At 35.7% G+C, this 14193-nt stretch overlaps 1 long non-coding RNA gene across 4 annotated transcripts; it reads left to right on the top strand.

The window, feature by feature from the left end:
• The first annotated feature begins 2908 nt into the window (after positions 1 to 2908).
• Positions 2909 to 13207, top strand: LOC139857555 (uncharacterized). Of its 4 annotated transcripts, none has more exons than XR_011762588.1 (5): positions 2909 to 3021; positions 3131 to 3265; positions 8443 to 9613; positions 11973 to 12098; positions 12166 to 12312. It is a non-coding gene; the product is annotated as an uncharacterized lncRNA (long non-coding RNA). The 4 variants fall into 4 exon arrangements; XR_011762590.1 differs by adding an exon at positions 12805 to 13207 and having other exon boundaries at positions 2932 to 3265; positions 12166 to 12258; XR_011762587.1 differs by having other exon boundaries at positions 2932 to 3265.
• The last annotated feature ends 986 nt before the right edge of the window (positions 13208 to 14193 follow it).

Here is a 14193-nt window from a genome sequence, read left to right as displayed (position 1 = left end):
TTCCCCTCTCAGTCAGTAAGCTTTTACGTGTGAAGGAACAATCGGAAAAATAGATATTAACAGAGAATGATATTACAACACTTACATCCGGATATCATTATGGACAGCCATTTCACCACCGAGTAGCCACACACCAAATCGATAAAACAAACATCCTGCTTCTGCTACATTAAAATCAGGTAACAGAATACCACCCCTACATCCTATACACACAAATGCACATTAATATGTAATAAATTTAAATATTAGTAGAAGGATTAATATAGCACCCATGCAGTTACCACTGCAGCCATCGACCCAGCAAAGACGCCTCCAGACCCAAACACATAGAACCGTCAATAAAAAGAATGTTATTCCCACACTTTAATAAACACCACTTGCACAAAAGTTTCACATCTGCATATTTAAATTTTATATGCCTAACGTCCAAACAATATCATGTAGACAACAAAGACTCAGGAACCAAAAAGAAAAAGGAGAAATAGCTTTCGGTAAGATCAGCCACCACAACACCATTTCATTCCACTTCCACTTAATAAAAATTCATGCCATATTGCAGATATCCTTTTGCAACGACGAAGGGAAATATTGTACCCATCAAACCATCTTTTGCGTTATCATCCTATAGTAGCTGACATCATTTATGCAGTTTTGCTTAGATAAGCAGTACGCAACATGTCACATGTAACTACTGCCGAGTATGAAGAATTTTATCAAATAGGGAACTATAATGCGTAGCAGCTAGGCGATCGCGGATCGCGACCACCCTCTCACGAAACGTGAGGCCCAAGTGATGTGAGGTTGAAGAATGGAACGCGAGAAAGTGGTCAGGCATTGAGAAAGTTTAATGTTCACGAATGATAACACCCAATTTATACATGTTGATATAGTTTCTATAGGAATATTTCTCGAATAAAGTTGGAATCTTGGTGTCAAGTAGTTGTGGTAGCTAATTGGTAACGGATTACTCGAATGAAGTTGGCTTCTTGGTACCAGGTACTTGCATCAGCTGATAATCTTAGATTTTATGTGGTTTAAAATTTACTAGATTATTTGGGCTATAAATAGAAAAATAGCTTGGGTTGGTAACGGGTCATCTAGGATCTGGTTACCAAGGTAAAGATCAATCCTGACTATCTAATTTACTATATCAAACCTGACCCTACTTATTTTTACGATATTTTTGCACTTGCACCGATAATCATAGATTTGGTGTGGTTAATAAGTTACTAGATCATTTGGGCTATAGATATAAAAATAGGTTGTTTTGCGAGTTGGTTCGATTTTACAATATGTTTCTAAGTTTTTTTCATCATGCAATTCTCTAATGGATTTCAACCTTGCCATCATGCTAGAAATCCTAATTTGGCTGACCATCGAAACTTATGTTGTTTTGAGGTTGTTTGGTCAGTCGGAAAGTTGTACACATCAAGCTTGGCAAGAAGATGATGGGCTCATGGAGTTTTTGTGAGTATTTTGCTAGGAAAAAGATTTAAGAGATGTCCTAATGGTACATGCTATATTACAAGTAACTGAAGTGATTTATTGCACTCATATCTTTATTTATTGTTTTTCCATATTATTGATTTATTGCACTCATCTCATTTGTCTCTCATAACATTTGCTTATAAACGATAGATGTACAATTTTGCTTATGCAATATATTGCACCCATGAACAACGATATAAACAAATGAAGTGCAATAATGGGTAAACAGAGTCATCTCTAGCTTCATTTTATTGTGATTTACTTTATTAATTGTGATTAAAATAGGTGCGTATACGTATGTATTGGTACTATGGAAGAAGAAACAATCAAATGTGATGAGATTCATGCATAGAGTTAGGCGCTGGGAGTACCGTCAGCTTCCTTCCATTGTTCCCGATAAGGCTCATCGTATGGGCTACAAAGCCAAACAGGTCACTCTCTTTAACCTAACCATTTCTTCATTTTATGTTAGTTTAAAACTTTAAATAAATGTTATGTCTTTTTTCTTTATTACGGAGTAATAAATTTGGTGCATTTTGTGGTGATCTTATATGGCAATGGACCTATAAACAAGTGTGGTTATGGTGTCTATCTTATGAATCTATAAAAAATTGTCATTATTGTTTTTGATTGTGTGGAATATTGTACGGAGTAATTGTAAAGATTGGTCAATATTTAACAGCTTTTGTACGAAAGAAAAGTTGTATGATTGATGAGTATCATTATACAGGAAGTAGGAACTACTAGCTAACTATCTGTTTTTCTGCATATCTCATTTTGTGATTATATTATTTACTTTCTCCTAACGTATGGTATTGTAAGTCGTTATTACATCATGTAAATGACAAGCACATGTTGAAATGTTTAATCAGTTATAGTACTAAAAGTACCAGTTGCAAAATAAATGGGTCTAGAAAACTGACATTTTCCACTTATTTAATTTTAAGTATACATTAATTTTAGGGGTATGTTTTTTCGAGTACGTGTGAGACGTGGTGGAAGGAAGAGGCCAGTTCCTAAAGGTATTCTGTATGGAAAGCCTACTAATGACGGTGTCACTCAACTCAAGTTTCAAAGGAGTAAGACATTATAATTATATCCATTATTAACGTTTACAATACTAATCATTTCTATACATTTACTTTTAGTACAAATGTTATCAATACTGAAAGGTTTCATTATTATAATTGTATAATACAGCCTACTCAGTCTCAATACTAACACCATCAAATGCTATTTTTTAGAGCTGTCGTGCAACGCACGGGCTCTTAAATCTGGTTAACTAATAAATCAATTTTACATACAATTCATCCCTAAAATACCCTTCTAATAAAAACACTTCTAATAAAAACAGACTGTAGTTTTTAACAAAATTAGGGGTTTCAATTGAACCCATCAATACGGGACCTAATCCCTTTCATTTTCTCAAAACTTGAAAAACCCTAGAATACATAATGATCAACTTCACGATCATCTTTTCCCTACTCTGATTGCATCCCAACAACTGATATCATCTTCAAAATAAAACGACGTGTACCCTAATCATAATTTTCATACTTCTTATTTCTTCAATTTCATAACCCATCTCCACCATTTTGTCGATCTTCTCTAAACCAATTGATTTTCATCTTCAATTTTGCAGGGATTTGTTAAGATGACATCTAATTTGGGTAATTTGTTGAGCCTTAACCACAAACTCAAAATTAGGATGAACAAATGAATCATAATAATGAAAGATTGGCTGAAGGCTGTTGAATCCTTTAATTGTGATGAACAAGTAAGCCGACTACTCTTCTTCATCCATTATCATCTTCAATTCCATCTCAATTTAGCCGGAATTGACATCTGGACAGTCAAATTCATAAGCTGCTAAAAATTCATCTCTTATTTATTCTTTGTTCAATTTTTATATAAAGATTTTTATTGCTTTCTAGACGATAATTCTGTGTTTAATCACCAACTTTTTGAGTCTGTGGAGTGACAAGGTATGCATACTTATTAACCAGTTTACTTTGAGCATACTCAAAACTAATTGTTTGTTGTTACATTGGTTTCTATAATGTATGAAGACTAAAGATTATTGATGATGATTATGTTAAGTAGGCATGAGAATAGCATAATTCAGGCATGTTTAGTTGCTTGTTACAGCATTTCAAATTGAAGGTAATCTTAAGATACCAAAAGTGGAAATACTTTAAAGTAGCATCTTTGACCATCATTTTTATTAATCTTTTTTTAATGATACTTTGCAATGTTGATTTATTTTTTCCTTATTTTTTTTGGATATTATTTCCTTAAAACAATGTTCGTTTATTTCTTTATTTAAATAAATGATGATGGCTTTAAATATATGATTAACTTTATTCTCCTTTTGATTGCATTACATTTTGTGTACTAAGTTGTTCCTTCTAAAAATTAGTTAGTTGTGGTGTTATTGGTTTTGATTGGGTGAAACTCATGTCTGTGATTAGTTTTCTCATGGTTGACCAATATTGGTGTTTCCTGGATCTGCAAAAAATTAGGATGTTACCACTGTAGGTAGTAAAAGATCATACACTATTTTTCAAATGATGGGAAAAAATGTCATAGTTACCTACTTGTTCTAAGCCATTTTACGGCTCTAGTTATTGAGTCGACAGCAAGCGTCGATTTATTTGCGACTTGACTGACTCTTAGAGCCTAAATTAAATTTCAGGCAGGATTTAAAATCCATGAAAATTTGATTTTACCATTTTCATGGCGTCTCAATTTTATTTTATTTTATTTTTTTAAATTTTTTCCTACTTATTGGCCGGAGGTCCACTCGGAAGCAATCTCTCTATCCGTCGAATAGAGAGAGGGATGACTTTCTCTACTTTTGAGAGTGTTTTTCACTCTAGGTGGAGAAATGACTTGTCTTTATTCTCGGATAGGGGAAATATTGTCTACATCTCACCTCCTCCGTACACCACTTATGTGGTATTGGGTTTTGTTGTTGTTGTTGTATTGGAATAAAAAAGGAATAATGATTAAAATACCAATGGCACATTAGCCTAAAAACTTTTAATCTGAAAAGTACCTATTGTCGTTTCATATATCCTGTTAGTTAACAAAGTAAAGTTAGATGTGGCAATTCTAACCCATTTACTTATGAGTGGATAAATTGGGCCGTGCTTTATCCCACAAATGTTTAATCATTTAGTTCAAATTGGGAAGGGAGTAGTAGTTGAAGTCGCCTAAAGTTTATTTTTTTCGTATAACCCAAATTGGACTGAAACCTGTACTATAGGGTTGACTTTTGTAGAGTCAAACGAACAGAAATACTCATAAGAAATACTTAAAGCATTAATAATAACTCAGATGATCCCAAAATAACATGACCACATATTTATGGAATAGAAAGAAATAGTTGATGTTACATCAAAGGAATATAAACCTGACCCATTCTGAAGAAACAAGTCTAAGTATGACCATTAATGTAAAGCAAACGAACCTGACCAATTAGCAGATAAAAGCAACAGTGACAGAAGAGCTGACCCAGACTGGTTGAAAGGTTGTAAAAAGGACCCACTAGAGAATGGAGGTAGCAATCTTTACCCATTACCAAAATACAAATAGTCATTTTAAAGTACATTGTTTCGAACATAGTGTTTAGGGTTTATTAGAAGATATAATAGAGGAACAGAGATATTGAACTTGTAAGTTCTGTATGTATTATTCAGAGTATTGTGCCTTCTATATATAGAAGGTGTAATTACACTAAGTATCCCTAAACTATAACTAGAACATAACCTTGTACAATTATAGTTGTCTAATATTCCCCCGCAAGCTAAGGGCGGGATACGACTTGTAGCTTGGATCGTAATAGGAGAAATCTTGGTGAGGACAACGGCTTGGTGAAGATATCAGCAATCTGATCGTCAGTAGTTATAAACTGAACTGAAAGTTTTTGTTGAGCAACTCTTTCTCGAACAAAGTGAAAATCAACTTCTACATGTTTTGTACGTGCATGAAAGACTGGGTTAGCTGAGAGATACGTAGCGCCAAGGTTATCACACCATAAGGTAGGAACTGATTTAACAGGGACACCAAGTTCACGTAATAAATCTTGAAGCCATGTTAGTTCTGCAACTGTGTCAGCTAGGGCCTTGTATTCAGATTCTGTTGAAGATCGAGAGACAGTCTTTTGTTGTCGTGCAGACCATGATACTAGGTTTGAACCTAGATATATAGCATATCCTCCCGTGGATCGACGGTCATCTGGACAACTTGCCCAGTCTGCATCAGAGAAGCTAGTCAGCGAGTTGTATGCGGAATCAGTGTAGGCATGAAGCATTGTTCCGGAGTCGTGTATAAATCGTAACCCATAATTGGCAGTGCCCTGTAAGTAATGGAGAATTCGTTTAACTGTTGACCAATGATTTATCGTGGGACAATGCATGTACTGACAGACTTTGTTGACTGCGAAAGTGATGTCCGGTCGAGACAATGTAACATACTGAAGGGCACCTACAATTTGACGGTATTGAACGGGGTTGTCAAATGTTGCACTATCACCAAGAGCAAGGTTTGCGTTGGTTGTCATGGGAGATGAAAATTGTGAGGAACAAACGTGTAGAATGGGTAAACTCTTACCATTGCCAACATGAAGATTGTCCTCACCGTAGTAGGCCTCGGAGTTGCCAAAGTTAGATAGGTCTGGAGCAACATGGTGAGCAACATGGTGACTAGAGCCTGTGTCTGGGATCCAAGAGGTTGACGCTTGGGAGCGATAGTCTGTAAAGTTGGCTGAAGGTGACTGTCGTCTCATAGTAGCAGGGTTACGATTAGGGCATTGAGATGGGATGTGCCCAATCCCACACCTGTTGCATGTGCCAAAAACTGTGTTTTGATTAGAAGCCCAGTTAAATGAATTTCGATTACCTGCTTGATTTCTGTTGTTATAGTTGCCTCGTCCACGTCTGTAATCACGTCCACGATCACGGTTATTGCCAGATTGGTTTGTGTACATGGCTTGTGCAGCCGGTGTATGGGCAGGTTGAGCTTGGAGTCCAAGTTGAGATAAAAGCAATTGTATGGCTAGAAGCTGGTCTGTTTGTGAAACGGGCAAGACATTATTAGGAGCTGCTGAATTGCGACTTTGTGTGCTAGTTGTGAATGCTTGAGCTGAAGGAATGCCGGGTACAGATTTCTTGATCATGTAGTCGTGGTCTGATTGCAGACCATGAAGGTCTACAAAGGTAGGGGGCTTTTCTCGGCCTAGAAGGCTTGATTTTAAACCGTTGTATTCCTCTCGTAGTCCTGATATAACGAGCATCACCAGATCTTTTTCTTTCATCTTTTCGCCGATGTTAGCGAGCGCAACATCGTATTCTTGAGTCCTAGTTAGGTAGTCTGCGGTTGTTTCATCTGGCTTCATCTGTAGTCTGAGAAGCTGGGTTTTCAAAGTGTATTCCCGAGAGGAAGTGTGAGGAGCGTAGGCACGCTCAAGGGACAACCAGAGATCACGAGACGTTAGTCCTTGAACATGTTGGAATGATGCTTCGGATATGGTAGAAATGAGGAGCATTCGTATATGAGCATCATTAGAGACCCAATTAATGTAATTGGGGTTTGGTGGTTGAGACTGTGTTTCTTCGTCTTTTTCTGATGATGGTACATTTGTAGGTGGACAAGGGATTGTGCCATCAATGTAGTTAAATAATTTGTTGGTGACGAAGAACGGTTAAACCATGGTCTTCCAGTAACCATAGTTCGTGGGAGATAAGGTGAAACCAAATTTGTGAGAGTTGTGTGCGGCTTTCTCTGTTGGGGTAAAGGAAGCTAACATTGCCATTTTCAGATATAGATGAAAGATAAGGTAATAATAAATATTTTTTTTTTTTTTTTTTGTCTTTTTTTTTTTTAACTTAAAAGAAGATAAAAAGGTAAAAGTAAAAGTAAATAACTAGTAGGTAGGAGAGATATAAGAAGAAGATAAAGAGTTTAAAACTTCATTTTTTTTTTTACTCTCGTTCCAGACTGAAACAAAAATTGGACCGGCGGTGTATAGTGGCGGCCGGCGGCGGCCGGCGGTGGTTTGTTGCCGGAAAAAGCTGAAAATTTCAGCATTTGGTCGGAATTTGATTCCGAGCGTGTTGGTGTTGGCGGTTTTCTCTGATTTTGGCCGGATTGATCTAGATCGAAAAACAAAGTCGAAAATTTCTGGCGGCTGTGGTGGCGCGTGGTGGCGCGTGGTGGCGCGTGTGGTGGCGGTTGCGGCTGAAATTTTTGTGCGTGTGTTCGGAATTTAATTCCGCATGTAGTTGTGTTGGTAATTTGGCTGATTAGGGTTGTATTGAGTTGCGGTGATTTTGTGGGTTACCGGATTTAGTTGTTATGACCTGAAAAAGCTCGTTTCTGATGTGAACGTTCCGACAACGCTGCATTCACAGAGCATACTTTGAGTTTTTAAGGTTATTTTTTTTTTTTTTTTTTTTTGTTCCAGGACTGTTGATGCCGGAATAGTAGCTGCCAGAATTGTTGCCGGAATAGTGGCTGCCGGAATTGTTGCCGGACTTAGGCCTTTACAGCTCTTGATACCATATTAGAAGATATAATAGAGGAAGAGAGATATTGAACTTGTAAGTTCTGTGTGTATTATTCAGAGTATTGTGCCTTCTATATATAGAAGGTGTAATTACACTAAGTATCCCTAAACTATAACTAGAACATAACCTTATACAATTTTAGTTGTCTAATAGGGTTTTTGTGAGTTTTAGGTGTACTGCTAAATGCATTGTTTTCTTTGTTTTCTCTGTCTTAAAATATGGTCAATGTTGTTATATTGTTCAACATCAATTCATACGTAGTAAAATTTGTGGTTACAACAATAACTATAAAACTAATTGTGATTTCAAATGATTTGATTCTAAGAATATTTATGTGAAATTTTATATATTTAAAATGACTAAATTTTTACTTTAATGTTTTTAGTGATCCAAAACGGAGGAAAGAAGAATTTTTTTAAGAGTTGTGAAAAATTATATATGGGTCATCGACTTGAACCAAACGCCCCATCAAAAGACTCCGAATAGAAGGAAAAAACACCGTCCGAAGGTGATTAGAGAAGGCAAACCAAGAAGAAAACCAAAACCTAAGGAACCGGCAAATGGGTCGACCCATGAGACCCCCCCAGGTTAAAAGGAAGTATGTGAGAAAACAGGGTGTGAATTCGGGCGAGAACACCCCAGTCGAAAGTGTTACGAAAAGAAAGTACGTGCGGAAGAATGACATCAGCGAACCACCTTCGGTTGTAGAAACAGTACCCAGATCGTGTAAAAAGAAGCTTAACTTTGACTTAGAGTGTGCACCACTAGATGAAAGCCATGAAAATATAAAAAGTCAATAGGAGGTATACATTAATCTGAATTCTCAAGAAACGCAACAAAATAGACGAATCAACGGCGTACATGTGACACAGTAGAATGAATATACCGGGGGTAATAAGGTAAATGACCGTGTTGGAATAAAAGATAATTTCATTCAAGCAAATACGGTGCAATATATGTGCAGGGTACCCCGAATATAGATGAAAGAAGAGGTATCAAGAGACAGAGTTCGAATGTAACTGCTATGGATTCATTCTTGCAATACCACAAGTTTTTGTTAGGCGTCTCAAACCATTTTTATGACAAAAAAAGTTTCACTCTTTTTGATAATCACAAGAAGCTGAAGATGCAAAACGAGTATCAAGATCTTGAAGATAATGCAAGACAAATTAATCACATTTACAGAAATAGTGTTGGCTCGGCCATGTAGTTACTGAATTCTTGTACAAGAGTTGACCAATCTTGTACGGTAGTTAATAGTCAACCACCGTTAGATGCTACACATCATCTACAGAAGCAACACATGCTACCTGGAACGCAACCGCGCACGATGAGAACATCGAACTACACTCCGGGTGTGATGATCAGCTGGACGCCAACGCCAACTACACCAAAATGGAACTCTAGATATACAGTTTCGACGTACCCTTCTGCTAATTCATTTGAAAACAAGCCTAATGCGAAACCAAGGTCAAATAACCAAAGATTAGATGGATTGAGCCAGAATCTTCATCAACAACATCAAGGTTATTAGCAACCATCAACAATAGCAAGAGGTACATATTTAATTTAAATTCAATATTATGCATACTTAATAAAGGTGGCAATATGGAACTGTTAAATGAGCCGTCCATTTTACAACTTCTAACTATGAGTTACATTAAAGAACCAAAATAATCAAATTGCACATAAGAACCAATGCAATCTATACTGCAGACTGCCTTATGGTCATATAATTGCACATATCTCATAAATTTGAACATTGGACAAAATGAATGCCAATTATCAAATAAATACATGAATGATATAAAAGAAATTATGCAGTTACCATCAATTACATATACAAATAATCAGTTGATCAAAAGAACAACAATTCCAAACAAAATATAAAACCACAAATCACAATAATATAAAAATTAAAATACTGAAATATTGAATTGATCCTTAACTTCAAATATTCAACTAAATAAAAACAGAGAAATAAAATTAGTAGGAATCATCTGAATCTGTAAAATACTTTCCATCAGTATCATAAAAAGGACCAGTTGAAAAATATTCTTCAGTTTCTTCAGCTTCTTTAATGTAGCGATAGCCTAAAGTTTCTTCGTTTTCAATGATTAAATAAAGAGAAATTCTATTTGAACGCCAAAATAAAGTTTCTTTTATTCCATTCCATTGTTCTTCTTTCTGAAGGTATTTAGCTGACAACTCAATAACACAATCATTTTCATAATATAACACATCAGTGAATTCACAGGATACATGTTCTTTCAAAAAAGCCCTCAACTCATGTAAACCAAAGTCTTGAACATTAACGTTTTCCAGTGAAAGTTTGGAACCACGTTTGTAATCATAAAACTTATATTCAGAATCAAAATCACTTCCGTAATACAAATCAAAAGAAACAAAGATTCCTGTAAAACCATCCATCTTCAAGTGATTATATGCTGTAGATGATTAGCTGTCAAGATATAAAGTACAAAAAATCAAAAACTAAAACAATTAATACAGAAATAGACGACAAGAGGAAAAAAGGAGAAAAAAATTACTGTATGAAAGGCATGAGCATAATTACCATTATAAGGTTACAATCAAGATCAACCTATATAAACGAAATTGATCCTCCGGAGAAGGTAGTTAGAAAAAACAGGGTAATCACCATTATAGGGTTTTTATAAGGTCGAATATCTCCGGAAGCAATCTTCTGATTCATGCATAAGTTAAGACCATCCATTACAATAATGAATAAAAAAGGGCTTAAAGCGTCGCCTTGTCGAAACCCTCTTTTCACTGGAAATCGGGCTACAATTAACAAGGATCGAAGTTCGTGCTGAATGAAGACACATCCTAATCCACGATCTCCGAGTATTACCAAAACCGAGCAATGCTAGCATATAATCCAGGAAATCCTAACTAACGGTGTTATACGCCTTCTTGAAATCGACTTTCAAAATCAATAACTTATTTTTATACTTCTTATACCAATCTATAGTTTCATTAAGAATTAGCGGACCGTCTAAAATTTGTCTTCCACGAATGAATGTCGACTGTTCTTTTCACACAACTTTATCAGTCACTTTAGCTAACTGAATGGTATGAATTTTAGTAATGATTTTGTAAACCACACCGATAAGAGAAATATGCCTAAAATCTTTAATTCAAGTAGGATTAAAAATCTTAGGAATAAGTAACAAACGCCGACCCAGCTCCTCCCGACATCCTACAATCCGCAATCGCCTTAATTACCGTATCCACCGAACATCTTTCAAAACACCCCTATATTGCTTAATAAAAGAGAAAGAAAAACCATCTGGACCGGGGGCTTTACTACTTCCACACTCCCAAACGGCATCCCTCACTTCATCAAATAAAACGGCTTGTTCGAGCGACAACCTATCATTTTCGTCAAGAACAACATCAGGATGCAATCCTGGATTCGGTACCGCAACCTGAGCATAATAAAATTTGCGCGAATAAAAGTCTAAAAAGGCTTCTTTAATAACCGTCAGGCCTGTAATCCAATCTCCATTTACCGAAATCCCTTTTAGCATTTGGACACTTCTCCTTTGTTTCAATAAATTGTGAAAAAACCATGTACTCTTATTTAGCATTAGCATTGTTTCCATGAGTATTTGTAGGTACTCTTATAGGTGATTACCCTATAATTTCCGAAGATTTAACATATTTAGCAGATGCACAATGGTTAATATCAACCTACAGGGTGTTAGGGACATAAGTATTAATCTAACATTGTTTTTCATTAATTTTGTGCCGATAATACAATATTAGGATCAGTTGAATAAACTGTGAACACCACTTATTTTGTAACAATACCTCAAGTTTATATGTTTTCGTTTTTTGGATGGAATTACGATTTTCGGTATAAAAATCTCATATACAAGCTTTTTTATATAGCCTATTAATAGAATAGAGAGATGGCAATTAACAGCTGAAGGCAAAACCTATGCCTCTAATGGATCTCCAGAATTTCAACTATATTCAGCTATTCCATCAGAGGGTATTTCATGTGCAGAACTGAAGGTAAAACAATTCATTTTTTATATCTGCAATAGTATGCAAATATGCTCACTAAATTGTTTTTATGCAGACAAAATTGGGGGACTCGGTTTTTAAAATAGGTTGCCAGCAAGCGATAAAAAATAAATGGGTGGAGATGGGGAAGGCTTAAGTCTCTAGAAAGGTAAAGTTTATTGTGTAATGTTAAGGATGATTGGTTTCAAATGTCTGTTTAACAAACGATAGATTTATATGTTGTTAAGTTAGTTTTCTTGTTGACGACTTGACGTAGTAAAAACTACATCTGAAAATTTTGACTTGATGTAGGTTGATCATGTCGAAGATAATGTGAAGGCCATGCTTTTAAAAATAGATGACGGAGAGGTAATTAATTCAACGTCCATTCTACAAAGAACATGCATTTTTTTTATGATCTATGTTAAAATAATTTATTATTTATTTCAAGCCCTTGATCAACAGGACCTTGATGCCCTGAAGCGAAGAAAATTAATTTCTCAACTGTAAAATATCTGTTTAACTTGTATTTTTTTTCCCTCAATTTTAGTCCTTACATAGGCTATTTGCTTGTCAACTTCAACTACATTTATTTCGTTGTGCAATCACTCATTTGGTTATATACTTTCCATTGTTCGTTACATTCGATATGGCATGTTAATTACACCATATGCTTGTTTTGTATGTGATTTGGATGTCATTACACTTTTTACAGAAAATGGAACGGCTACTTATTCAAAAAAGGTCCTGAGTATGCACGCGAAAGAAAGAAGCCTGCGACTGATCTAACTCGAGAAAATCTGAGGTGTTTAAAAGTCATATTTTTTGGGTTGTTTTTTTTGCCCGAAAATAATGTAAATATAAAGTCTGAAACTTTAACCCGTCTTGTTTATTTTCTTTAAGACATAAAAGAATATCGACCCATGTAAGTATTGGGTTTGGGTAACCATGATCACTCTTGATACTCGCTTTTACTTGTTTTTAAGTGGTGCCTGGAAGAGTTTGGAGTTTAAAGAGTATAATTACAGTGCAAAAGGTGCTCCTGTTGAAGGCGGTCATCTTCATACGTTGCTCAAGGCAATAATACTGTTCTTGCATTGTGTTATATTCTTTGATGTTTAGAGTTTCTGTCATGGTTTTACTTTTTATGGCATGTATAGATTAACTATTTAGTTGACTACACCTCCATCAATGATAGGCCAGTACACGTCACCATTGAGCTTTAGTCCTTTATTTGCTAAAAAAAATATGTTATCCATTTCCATTGAATAGGTTATAGAGCATGTCATATGTGCAAATGAAGGGTTTTGAAATAAGAAACGTGCAACACCTACACCTTTGTAGATGGATGTCGTATTCTAAACATGATCATTATTGGCTTTGGGGATCCAACACCCCATTTGGTATCATTGAGTAAAGGGTTAAAACGGGTTCAGACCGTGTTCAATTGACACACAACACTTTTTAAGACATTTGTTTAAGACATTCGTGTAAATGGGTCGGGTTTGGATGAATTGAAGGAGAAGCGGTTGATCAATTGCCCCTCTCATCGTCTCAAATTAATCAAATACAAATACAAATATGAAGATTAAAATCAATCAAACCTTTCGAATCACAACATCCGATGTTAACGCATTACATCTATGAATTCAACAACAAATTTGAAATTAACCACTTTTTAGCGATGCTTACACCGGAAAGATCAAACATAGGCCGCAAAACACCACGATTTTCGGCAAGCGTAAGCAAAAACTCATGAAAAAATCGCGCAGGGTTTAGATTTAGGGTTTAGGTTAGGGTTTCGGGTTTAGATTCTAGAGTGTAGGGTTTTGGGTTTAGATTTAGGGTTTAGATTCTAGGGTTTAGGGTTTATATTTTAGGGCTTAGGGTTTAGGGTTGGGGTTTAGAGTTTTTAGGGTTTAGGTTAGGGTGTAAGGTTTAGATTTAGGGTGTAAGGTTTAGAGTTTAGGTGTAGGGTTTTGGGTTTAGATATAGGGTTTAGGTTAGGGTCTATGGTTTAGATTTTAGAGTTTAGGTTTAGGGTTTTGGGTTTAGATTTAGGGTTTAAGGTTTAGGTTAGGGTTTAGATTCTAGGGTGTAGGGT

The sequence above is a fragment of the Rutidosis leptorrhynchoides genome, chromosome 7 (genome assembly GCF_046630445.1).
Source record: "Rutidosis leptorrhynchoides isolate AG116_Rl617_1_P2 chromosome 7, CSIRO_AGI_Rlap_v1, whole genome shotgun sequence".
Lineage (NCBI taxonomy): Eukaryota > Viridiplantae > Streptophyta > Magnoliopsida > Asterales > Asteraceae > Rutidosis > Rutidosis leptorrhynchoides.
Note: the sequence above shows the minus strand (reverse complement) of the source record. Positions and strands in the feature narration are given on the sequence as shown.